General features: G+C 46.3%; 1 pseudogene; it reads left to right on the top strand.

Moving 5' to 3' along the window:
- Positions 1–7,797: 7,797 nt before the first annotated feature.
- LOC142468833 (ribose-phosphate pyrophosphokinase 2 pseudogene) lies at positions 7,798–9,176 on the top strand (annotated as a pseudogene).
- Positions 9,177–9,769: the final 593 nt, after the last annotated feature.

Consider the following 9,769-nt stretch of genomic DNA (forward strand, 5'->3'; position numbering starts at 1 on the left):
GTCAATGCCAGTGAATGTAAGTACTTTACTGTCCCCATCATGGTGTTCGAGGACGTGCCTGGCCACTGTTGTATCAATCTGATTTTTAATGGTCCCTAGATGCTCTAGGACGGTCTAAAGGGACGTCTCGTTTTCCCTATGTATTTTTTAGTACAGATAAATTCTGCCAAACATTTGCTGTTTATGAAATGTCGGATATCAAGTCTGCGTGTTATTCCAATTTTGAAATGTTTTTGTTGTTTTGATGACTTTGCAGGCTTTATCGTTATGGCAATTAGAGCATCCCTTGGGTTTCTCTGGTATCCATCTCTTTAGTTGTGTGCTTTCGAAGTGGCTGTGAACTATTTGATCACGCAGATTCCTGGATCTCCTGCTCGTCATCTCTGGATATGTTTTCAAAGCATCTTTGAGATCTGTATCTGCCCTCAAGCTGTGCCAGGGTTTTTGAAAGATGGATTTAGCATGGTCCCATTGTTTATTGAATGTCCCAATAAATTTAATTGTGGTAGATTTTGTTTTGTTTATTTTGTCCTTCAGGAGTTCTTGTCTTGGTATATTCTTGGCTCTTTTTTTTTTTTCAACCAAAATAGTTTTTATTGAGTTTATGGTACAATCATCACATAATCTACCAACCCATTGTCGTATATAACAGTACATATGTCAACTCATTTTGTATTTGGACTCACAAAAGACATACCGGGGATACGCACAGACCAACCAGACTTACAACCAGAATACACCAGGGAAGAGGGGGGGAGGGGGGGTGAGGCTGCCTCAGAAAGGCTCCGAATCATCTGGGCTCTTTTTGGAGACTTCAGGTCCGTCAGATCTCGGGCTAGCTTCTATCTTAATGTTTAATGTTTGCGTACGTCCGCGGGTGTGTACACTTAACCCTGCTCACTCACTCTACTGCCGAATTTAGTTGTCCCTCTCCGCTGTCTGTATTCTATGTCTCCCCGTCAGCCACACTCATCCAAGGAGAACGCGTCTAGAGCTATTAAAGCAGTATATTGGAGGCATTGATCCCTGGGATATCGTTCAGGGCTAACCATGGAGCCCAGACTTTTAGAAAGTTTGTGCCGGTGTCGTTAACCAGACTCGTTAACTGTTCCATCCGGCAAACATGCCAAATTCTATTTCTGATTTTTGGGATATTTGGTAATTCGGGCTGCTTCCACAATGCTGCGATTTCGCACCTCAGGGCAGTTGCAAAATGTGCAATTAATTTGTGCTCCGACCTGTTTAACCCCGGGGTGCGTCTGGCCAGCAGAAACAACCAGGGGTCTAAAGGGATCGTGCAATCGAGAATTCTCTGGAGCCAATTTCTGATATCTTCCCAGATTGGGAGTATCTTGGTGCAACCCCACAGCATGTGCAGCAAGTCTGCCTGCTCCCCACATTGTTTGGGGCACAATGGAGAGTAGCCCCTGACAAACTTTGATAATCGTAATGGGGTCAAATACCACCTCATCAGGACCTTATACGCGTTCTCCTTCAATGTCGTGCAGATTGAGCTCTTAGCTGCCGCCAAGACAATATAGTCCCAGATCTCGTCCTCTAGTGTGTCCCCCAGATCTCTTTCCCATCTATGCTTATATTTTAGTGTCACGTCGGCGTCAGGAGTCGGACAGACTACCGCTTTGTACATCGTAGAGATAAGTCCCTTGGTTCCTGTTCCAGTAGAACAGAGCTGTTCAAAATTAGTGCGTTGAGCTCGAATGGGAAATTTATCATAGAAAGCTCTTAGCTGGAGGTATCTAAAAAATTCTGAATTTGGAACTGATTTTTCAGACTTAATTTGCTCAAACGGTTTGATAGATATTCTACCCTCCAGGTGTAAAAGGCGAGTGTAGCCCTTCTGTGTCCATATAGTGAAATCTTTCTTCTGCAGGCCTGGAGCGAAATCAGGGTTTCCCAAAATTGGGGTCATCAAGGAGTGTTGTCTCATTAATACGTGCTTATATTTGCTTTTGTCCCATACTGCCAAAGAGCTGACAATCGCGGGGAGCGGGTGTTTAAAGTCCTTGCGAACCTTATTTGGGAGCCAGATCAGGACCTGCAATGCCACCGGGGCACAGCAGGCCGCCTCCAGTTCCACCCATCGCCTCCGACTAGGGTGGGTGTGCCACTGGATAATTTGGGTCAATTGGGCCGCTCTGAAGTATGATAACAGGCAAGGTACCGCTAATCCTCCTCTTGTTGTGGGCCGAATTAGTGTGCTAGTTTTGATGCGGGGGGTTTTATTACCCCAGACAAACTTCACCATTGCGGACTGTAACCGAAAGATCTCTTCCCTGATTATAGGGACCGGGAGAGTCTGAAATAGGTACAGAATTCTGGGAAGGAGATTCATTTTTAGAGACTGAATCCTGCCAATCCAGGATATGTTGTACCCTGCCAATTTCCGGAGATCTTCCTTCAGTGTCCGTATTAGTCTAAGGTAATTCGCCTTATAAAGGGTGCCTGATTGCTTCGTGATATTTATCCCTAAATATTTTATGGAGGAGGTGTGCCATTTGAATTCAAAGTTCACCGTAATCAGTTTCTCGGTGGCCTTAGGTAAGTTGATATTTAGGGTTTCTGATTTTGCCTGGTTAATTTTGAACCCAGATATCGCATTAAATTCCCCTAGCAATTGAAAGACGTTCGGCAGAGAGGTGAGGGGCTGTGATAACGTGAGTATCACGTCATCAGCGTACAGGGCCACCTTATGTGGCTGGTCACTAATTTGGATTCCTGCTATATTCGGGCTGAGGCGGATGTGCGCCGCTAGGGGTTCGATGCATAGCGCAAAGAGAAGGGGTGACAGAGGACAGCCCTGCCTGGTGCCGCTCTTAATCAGGAATTCATCCGAGGGGAAGCCCTGGTGCCTGACCTTCGCCGTCGGTCCCCGATACAGAGCGAGAATGGCCTCTATCATTCTCCCACCCAAGCCGAACGCTCCCAGCGTCTCCCTCAAGTAGGGCCAATCAATTCTGTTGAACGCTTTTTCTGCATCTAAACTAAGCACCATAGACGGGATATGTTTTTTTTGCGCCAAATCAATCAAATCTATAATCCGTCTGGTGTTATCAGCTGCTTGACGACCACATATGAACCCCACTTGATCAGGATGGACCAACTTGGACAACAACTGGTTAAGGCGGTTAGCTAAAAGTTTGGAAAAGATTTTTGTATCTGAGTTTATTAAAGAGATGGGCCTATAGCTTTTACAGTCCGCTGGGTCCTTTCCTTGTTTGTGGATTACTGAGATAGACGCCTGGAGCATCGAGCTCGGGATGGGGGCACCATCCAGGAAGGAATTACACAGTTTTAATAGATGAGGAGCTAATATTTTGCGAAATTTCTTATAATAGAGATTGGAAAAGCCATCCGGGCCTGGGGCTTTGGCTGCTTTTAATAACTTCATTACCTCTAGAAGTTCCTCGATAGTAAAGTCTGCCTGTAGTGCGTCCCTCTCCTCTCTGGTCACTTTAGGCAATTGAGCCTCTGTTAAGAACGTCTTTAGTCGTGCTTTTGTGGTTGGCGTGTGTGCTACCTTCGCCCCATCATAAAGGGTTTCATAATATGTTTTAAATTCATTAACTATTTTTTTGGGGTCAGAGGTCAGATCCCCCTGCTCTGTTCGAATTGTCTGAATTTGGGAGACGTGGTTTTTGTCTCGTAGTTTGTTGGCAAGTAGGGTATCTGGCCTGTTTGCTTTCTCAAAAAATTTCCGCTTAGACCATGTCAGCTCCTTTTCAGCCCGGGAGGTCAGCAAGATATTAAGTTTGGTTTTGGTGTCTAGCAACTCCTTAAGGGTCATTGCATCTTTGTTATTTTTATGTCGAGCTGAGAGGACTGCCAATTCCTTCTGTAACTGATTGATTTTTTTGTCCTTCTCCCTCTTTCGCCTGCTTGCAATCCTTATGAGCTCTCCTCTCAGTCGCCGTATGGGCTTCCCATAGGGTAGCCTGCGAAGTCACACTTCCCATATTCTCCTGAAAATATTCCCTGATTCTATCCCCCACATTTTGTGCAATTTCGGGGATTTTTAGTAAAACTTCGTTAAGTTTCCAGTTCGCTCCTGGTCTGTCCAGAATAAAATCGGAGCACCGCAGCTCTATCGGCGCATGATCTGACCACGAAATATCGTGGATGCCCGAGTGGGAGATCTGTGAAACCATTCTACTGGATACAAAGAGGTAGTCTATCCTACTATATCTGTCATGCGGGTGGGAGTAAAATGTAAATCCTTTGTCCTGGCGGTGCTGTTCCCGCCATATATCTAAAAGATTATTAGTTCTCAGCCCCCTATTCCAGGTTTGCCTGACCTTTGAGTTAGCTTTACCGCTCGGGGTGCATCTATCCATTACTGGATCTAGTGTCTGATTAAAGTCGCCCCCTAGTATTACGCATCCCTGTGCCATCCTCTGGAGGACGGAGAAGAACCTTTCCAGGAAAGCCTCTGTGCCTTCACTTGGAGCATAAACGTTTGCCAATGTGATCGGCTGACCTCTTATTTCGCCGCTTATAATCAGAAATCGGCCGTTGTTGTCTTTTTTAATGGTCTTAATCGCAAAGGGCAAACGGTTATGTAGTAAAATTGCTACTCCTCTTTTTTTTTTTTTTTTTTTGGATGAAGCTGAGAACCAATTCCTAAACCTATAGTCAATATATTTCGGGGAACTGGATTTAGAAAAGTGTGTTTCTTGTAATAGAATTATGTCAGGGTCTGTTTTCTTATAGTCCGCCATAGCTAGCCTGCGTTTCCCTGGACTGTTAAAGCCTTTCACATTGTGTGAAATAATAGTGATCCCTTTACTCATGAGTGTATTTCCAAACCTTTACTCGTTTGTAATCCACCGTCCGAGCCCATGGTGCCAGCGTCGAGAATCCTCTATTTCTTTCCGAGGTTTCGGACTGCAGCCGGGAAGAACAAAGGAAAGTACACTGGGGGAACAGATAAACACATGTAACGCAACATAAAAACACAAAATTAGCACATCCGGCAATAGGGCGAGACCAGTCCCCCCCAAGTGCCTTCTCTGCCTCTCCTAAACGTACAGCACGAGCGTAGTCCGGGATGGACCTCCATCCCCCTCTACCGCTCCTCGTTGCTGGTTCAGTGAGGACTTTCATGGGCCTCCGGACGGAGTTACCCCCCGCGCCCATGTGGAGGCTCATGCCCTAGTTGAGACTGGAGGGCACTCCACCCTCCCCCCCGACAACATTACTTGATTCATCTTTATTATAGATAATATAGATAAATGAACAAACAGGAAAACAGAACCCATCTTTTGGCAGTTTAACTGAGATACTGCAACTTTTTCTGCCCCCCCCCTTATCGGTCCCGAGTCTTTTCTTTATATATTTGTTCCCCCCCCCCTTTTTTTTTTTCAAGGGGGACTGCCACTTTAATAAGCTAGTGTGGCTTTTTGACCCTCCCAACACCCCCAGTCTGGTATCGTGTCCTTGGGTGGGGGGCTTAGCCCCTAGGGGAATGAATGGGCACACAGCTACATTTGCCTGGGGACAGTGTTTATTATTTCCGCTACTTGCATGATGGGCCCTTCTTGCTTGCAACGTGGTGGTTCGTGGGCCTTCCTTCCGGATCGCTGCAGGGTGTTGTCCACGCCTTCTCTTCTTCCTCCGCCATCGGGTAGAGAGTTGTCCCTCTGCTGCCTTCCTGGTACTTTATCCTCTTCCTTAACCGGCTTATGGGTCTGAGTCTCTTCTCGCGAGACTAGATAGTGTTCGGCGCTCCGAGATGACGTCAGCGGAAAGCTCTCATTTGCCTCCAAGATGGCGCCCAGCACACTTCCGGTGACGCTGTTCCGGGGGACGCCATTTTCTCACCCGAAGCCCGCGAGGAAGGTCGCCACTCCCCTAGCTCTCCCGCCGAAACTTGCAGCACTTCCGTGAAGCCGCCTCGTGGACTCCATCGAGCTCCTCCGCCATGATGGGCAGCTTGCGTTCCACCGCCCGCCGCCATGATGGGCAGCTTGCGTTACACCGCCCGCCGCCATGATGTATGCAAGTACGATTTTCCACTTTTTAGTTGGCGTTTCTTGCAGGAATGCCTTGGAGGGTTGCAGGGTCCCATAACGTATAGTGCTGAGTCCGGCTATATCCACGTAAGCAGCCAGCTCTTTGTTCGACACTCGGGGATAATCAAGGGGGGAGACAGTTCAGGAGCAACATATAACTTTATTAACTAGCCTCTAACCATGAGGTAACTTAAAGATACGAGACTTTAAGCGAGCTCATGTGAGAGCTTTCCGGCTTTCGCCCACAGCCCCCACCACTTGCCAATCCGTTTCTCTGGGCTTTTCTCCTCTAGGGCTCGCGGATGAGTTCTCCTTGATCCCTAGTTTTTGTAGGAACTCAGCTCCCTCTTCTATCTCCTTCATGGAGATGGCCCTTCCGTTGCGGATGACCAGCAGGCCAAACGGAAAGGTCCACCTATATCTGATGGCTCTGTCCCTCAGTGTGCGTGTGATGGTCTGGAGTTTCCTTCTTCTGGCCAGGGTAAGCGGGGAGAGATCCTGGAAGAGTTACATTGTGATCTCCTCGAATCTGCAGGCTTCTGCCACTCTGGCCGTCTATAGGATAGCATCTCTGGTGCGATAATGGTGCCGCCGGGCTATTACCTCCCTCGGCTGCTCTGTTGCTGCTGGTTTGCTCCTTAGGGCACGATGGCAGCGATCCATTATTCTTTCATTGGGTGGGCAGTCAGGGAGTAACTCCGCCATCCATCTTGAGATGAAATCCTCCACATCAGTGACGGTTTCAGGGATCCCCCGTACCCTAATGTTATTCCTGCGGTCCCTGTTCTCCGCGTCTTCCTGTCTGTCAGCCAATTCCGAAATTTGTGCCTGTAAGTATGTGGATAGTTTGTCAGCTTTTTTAATCAGTTTTGCATTGGTGCTGACTTTCTCTTCCAGGGCTCCGGTGCGCTCACCGAGCCCTTGCACCTCCTTTTTTAAGTCCTGCATTTCCATGTGAATAAGGGCTTTCATGTCTCTATACAACCTCTCAAAATCACAGCGGCGGACAGATAATTGCTCCGGTCCCTCCGCTGTGTCTTCATCTCGTTCTGACTCTGATCCTGCATTTGAATCCGGCGCCATTGTTGCTGCCACGCTCCGTGAGCTCGATCGGCCCAGATATTTGCGGAGGTCTCCTTCTTTTTTCTTATTTGCCTGCATCGGTGCCATCTCTAATGTTTCAATGGTATTGTGAAAGTAGTTAGGGGTGATAAAGGATCATTTTGCTTGCTTTATGAGTGTATTGTCGGGGATGAGGGATGGAGCTCAAGGCTTAAGCTGCCATCCGTCTCACTCTCGCGCATGCGCCTCTCAGAAGACTCTGTCTTAGTGAATAACGTGTTTGCGGTCTGGCTGCCACTCTCGGGCCGGCTCCGAACCCAACAGCCGGGTCCTCCAATCAGAGCTCTCCTCGCCGCGCTCCTAGCCTTCCTCTTGGCTCTTTTATATGCTCTCTTGATGGTATTCATGCTGTAGCTGCATTCTTTGAATCGCTGTTTCATTGGTACTGCCTGGGTTTCAAAGTCTGTTTCAGAGGTACAATTCCGTTTCCGTCTTAAAAACTGACAGGACATGACACCCAGCGCTGCTTCCTGAAGCAGAAGGGAAGAAAGCAGAGAGATCTATAAAAACTCAATCTTGTCATCAAATAGCCACAGGACTCCCTCCAATTATCCATCCTCTCGCTGCCTCTTTCTTCCCTTCTTGCTCCCCGGCTGCATTGCTCTCCCAACCTCTTGCTCTCCCATCTCTCTCTCCCGGCTCAGTCGCCATGCCTAATATCGTGCTCTTCAGCGGCAGCTCTCACCAGAATCTCTCCCAGAAATTGGCCGACAGGCTGGGGCTGGAGCTGGGGAAAGTGGTCACCAAGAAGTTTAGCAACCAGGAGACCAGTGTAGAGATTGGTAAGTGTGAGGGGGGAAGATGTATACATCGTACAAAAACTGTGGGTAAATCAATGATAACCTGATGGAACTCCTCCTCATGATCAATGCCTGCAAAATTGCTTCTTCATCCCGGGTCACTGCTGTTATTCCATGTTTTCCATACGCCCGCCAAGACAAAGACAAGAGCCGGGCTCCGATATCTGCTAAACTGTTTGCAAACATGCTTTCTGTTGCTTGGGCTGACCACATTTTAACCATGGACCTTCATGCTTCCCAGATACAGGGGTTCTTTGACATTCCCGTAGATAACCTGTATGCTGAGCCTGCAGTGCTTCAATGGATCTAAGAAAATATTCCCGAATGGAAAAACTCGAGCATAGTGTCTCCTGATGCTGGTGGTGCCAAAAGGGTCACATCAATTGCCGATAGACTTAATGTCGAGTTTGCCCTTATCCACAAAGAACGAAAGAAAGCCAATGAGGTGGACAGAATGGTGTTGGTTGGGGACGTAAAGGACCATGTTGCTATCCTTGTGGATGACATGGCTGACACGTGTGGTACTATATGCCATGCTGCCGACAAATTACTTTCTGCTGGTGCAACAAAAGTTTACGCAATTTTAACACACGGTATTTTCTCTGGTCCTGCCATTTCTCGAATCAATAATGCAGCCTTTGAGGCTGTAGTGGTAACTAACACAATCCCATAAGACGATAAGATGAAACACTGCTCAAAGATTCAGGTTATCGACATTTCAATGATTTTGGCAGAGGCAATTCGAAGGACTCACAATGGCGAATCTGTGTCATACCTTTTTAGCCATGTCCCCTTATAAACCAGATGCTTCCCTGCATGCAACGGCCCTCTTCTGTTTATTATAAATACAATGTTAACCAAAAGCCAGGTAATAAATGCTCGTCTTATCTGTTTCAAAATGTGTACTCTCTCTCCCTCCTTGGAAGAGTACAGTCAAGCAAGATGAGTAGTATTGTGAATGCTTTCTGTAAAGGGGACTGCAGAAAGCAGCCTAGATCATAAGTTTGTTTATATTTAATAAAACCTCTCTATGATTCGGATACAATTGTGCCTGTGTTCTTGCACAAGATAATTGATCAGTGAATAAATATCGCCGGAGAGAAATGACACTTTGAATGTTACCTTTTCCAGTGAAAGGCTTGGGCTCATAGGGTTGTGTAGGAAGAGTGGGGAATATGATAGCAGGAGATATATATTGTATGCAGTTTAATCCTTAGTTTTAGCAATTGTATTTTCCCTTGGCTGAGGCTAGTTTGCTTTGTTCATTTCCTGTGCCATTTTGAGCATTACGGTAACTGACATAACAGTATAAACTACTTGTTGCATTCTCTTCCCCCCCCCCCGCCCCCACCCCCCCCTGCGTTTAATTGAAAATATTTTCCATATTGCTTCTATGCATACCACATAGTCTTTCCATCTGCTGATAATCTGCTTGGTCTAAAAGTTAATATTCCCTCAAGCCAGATACATACTACAATGGCAATTTCATAGCAGTATGCATTGTTACAGGAGTTGGTATAAATGAGATGGCAATATAACTTTGGAAAACTAGCTGCTATATATAATCAGAAATCACAATTCCAAAACAAATGCTGAAATAAAAAAAAACAATTGTACAAGAGTTGGTTTAAATCAAAGCAGCAAATTGCTGTGCATTATCTCTTGTTTTTATATAATAGTACTGTATCTACAAAATGTCTTTTTTTTATACCAGTTTTTTATTCTCCCCCCCCCCCCCAGTAATGGGTCTGTTTCAATTCATTTTTGTTTAAACCTCAATAAATTGTAAGAGTTAAAAAAACAAAAACAAAAAAACTG

This window comes from Ascaphus truei, chromosome 1, assembly GCF_040206685.1.
Source record: "Ascaphus truei isolate aAscTru1 chromosome 1, aAscTru1.hap1, whole genome shotgun sequence".
In the NCBI taxonomy this organism is placed as follows: domain Eukaryota; kingdom Metazoa; phylum Chordata; class Amphibia; order Anura; family Ascaphidae; genus Ascaphus; species Ascaphus truei.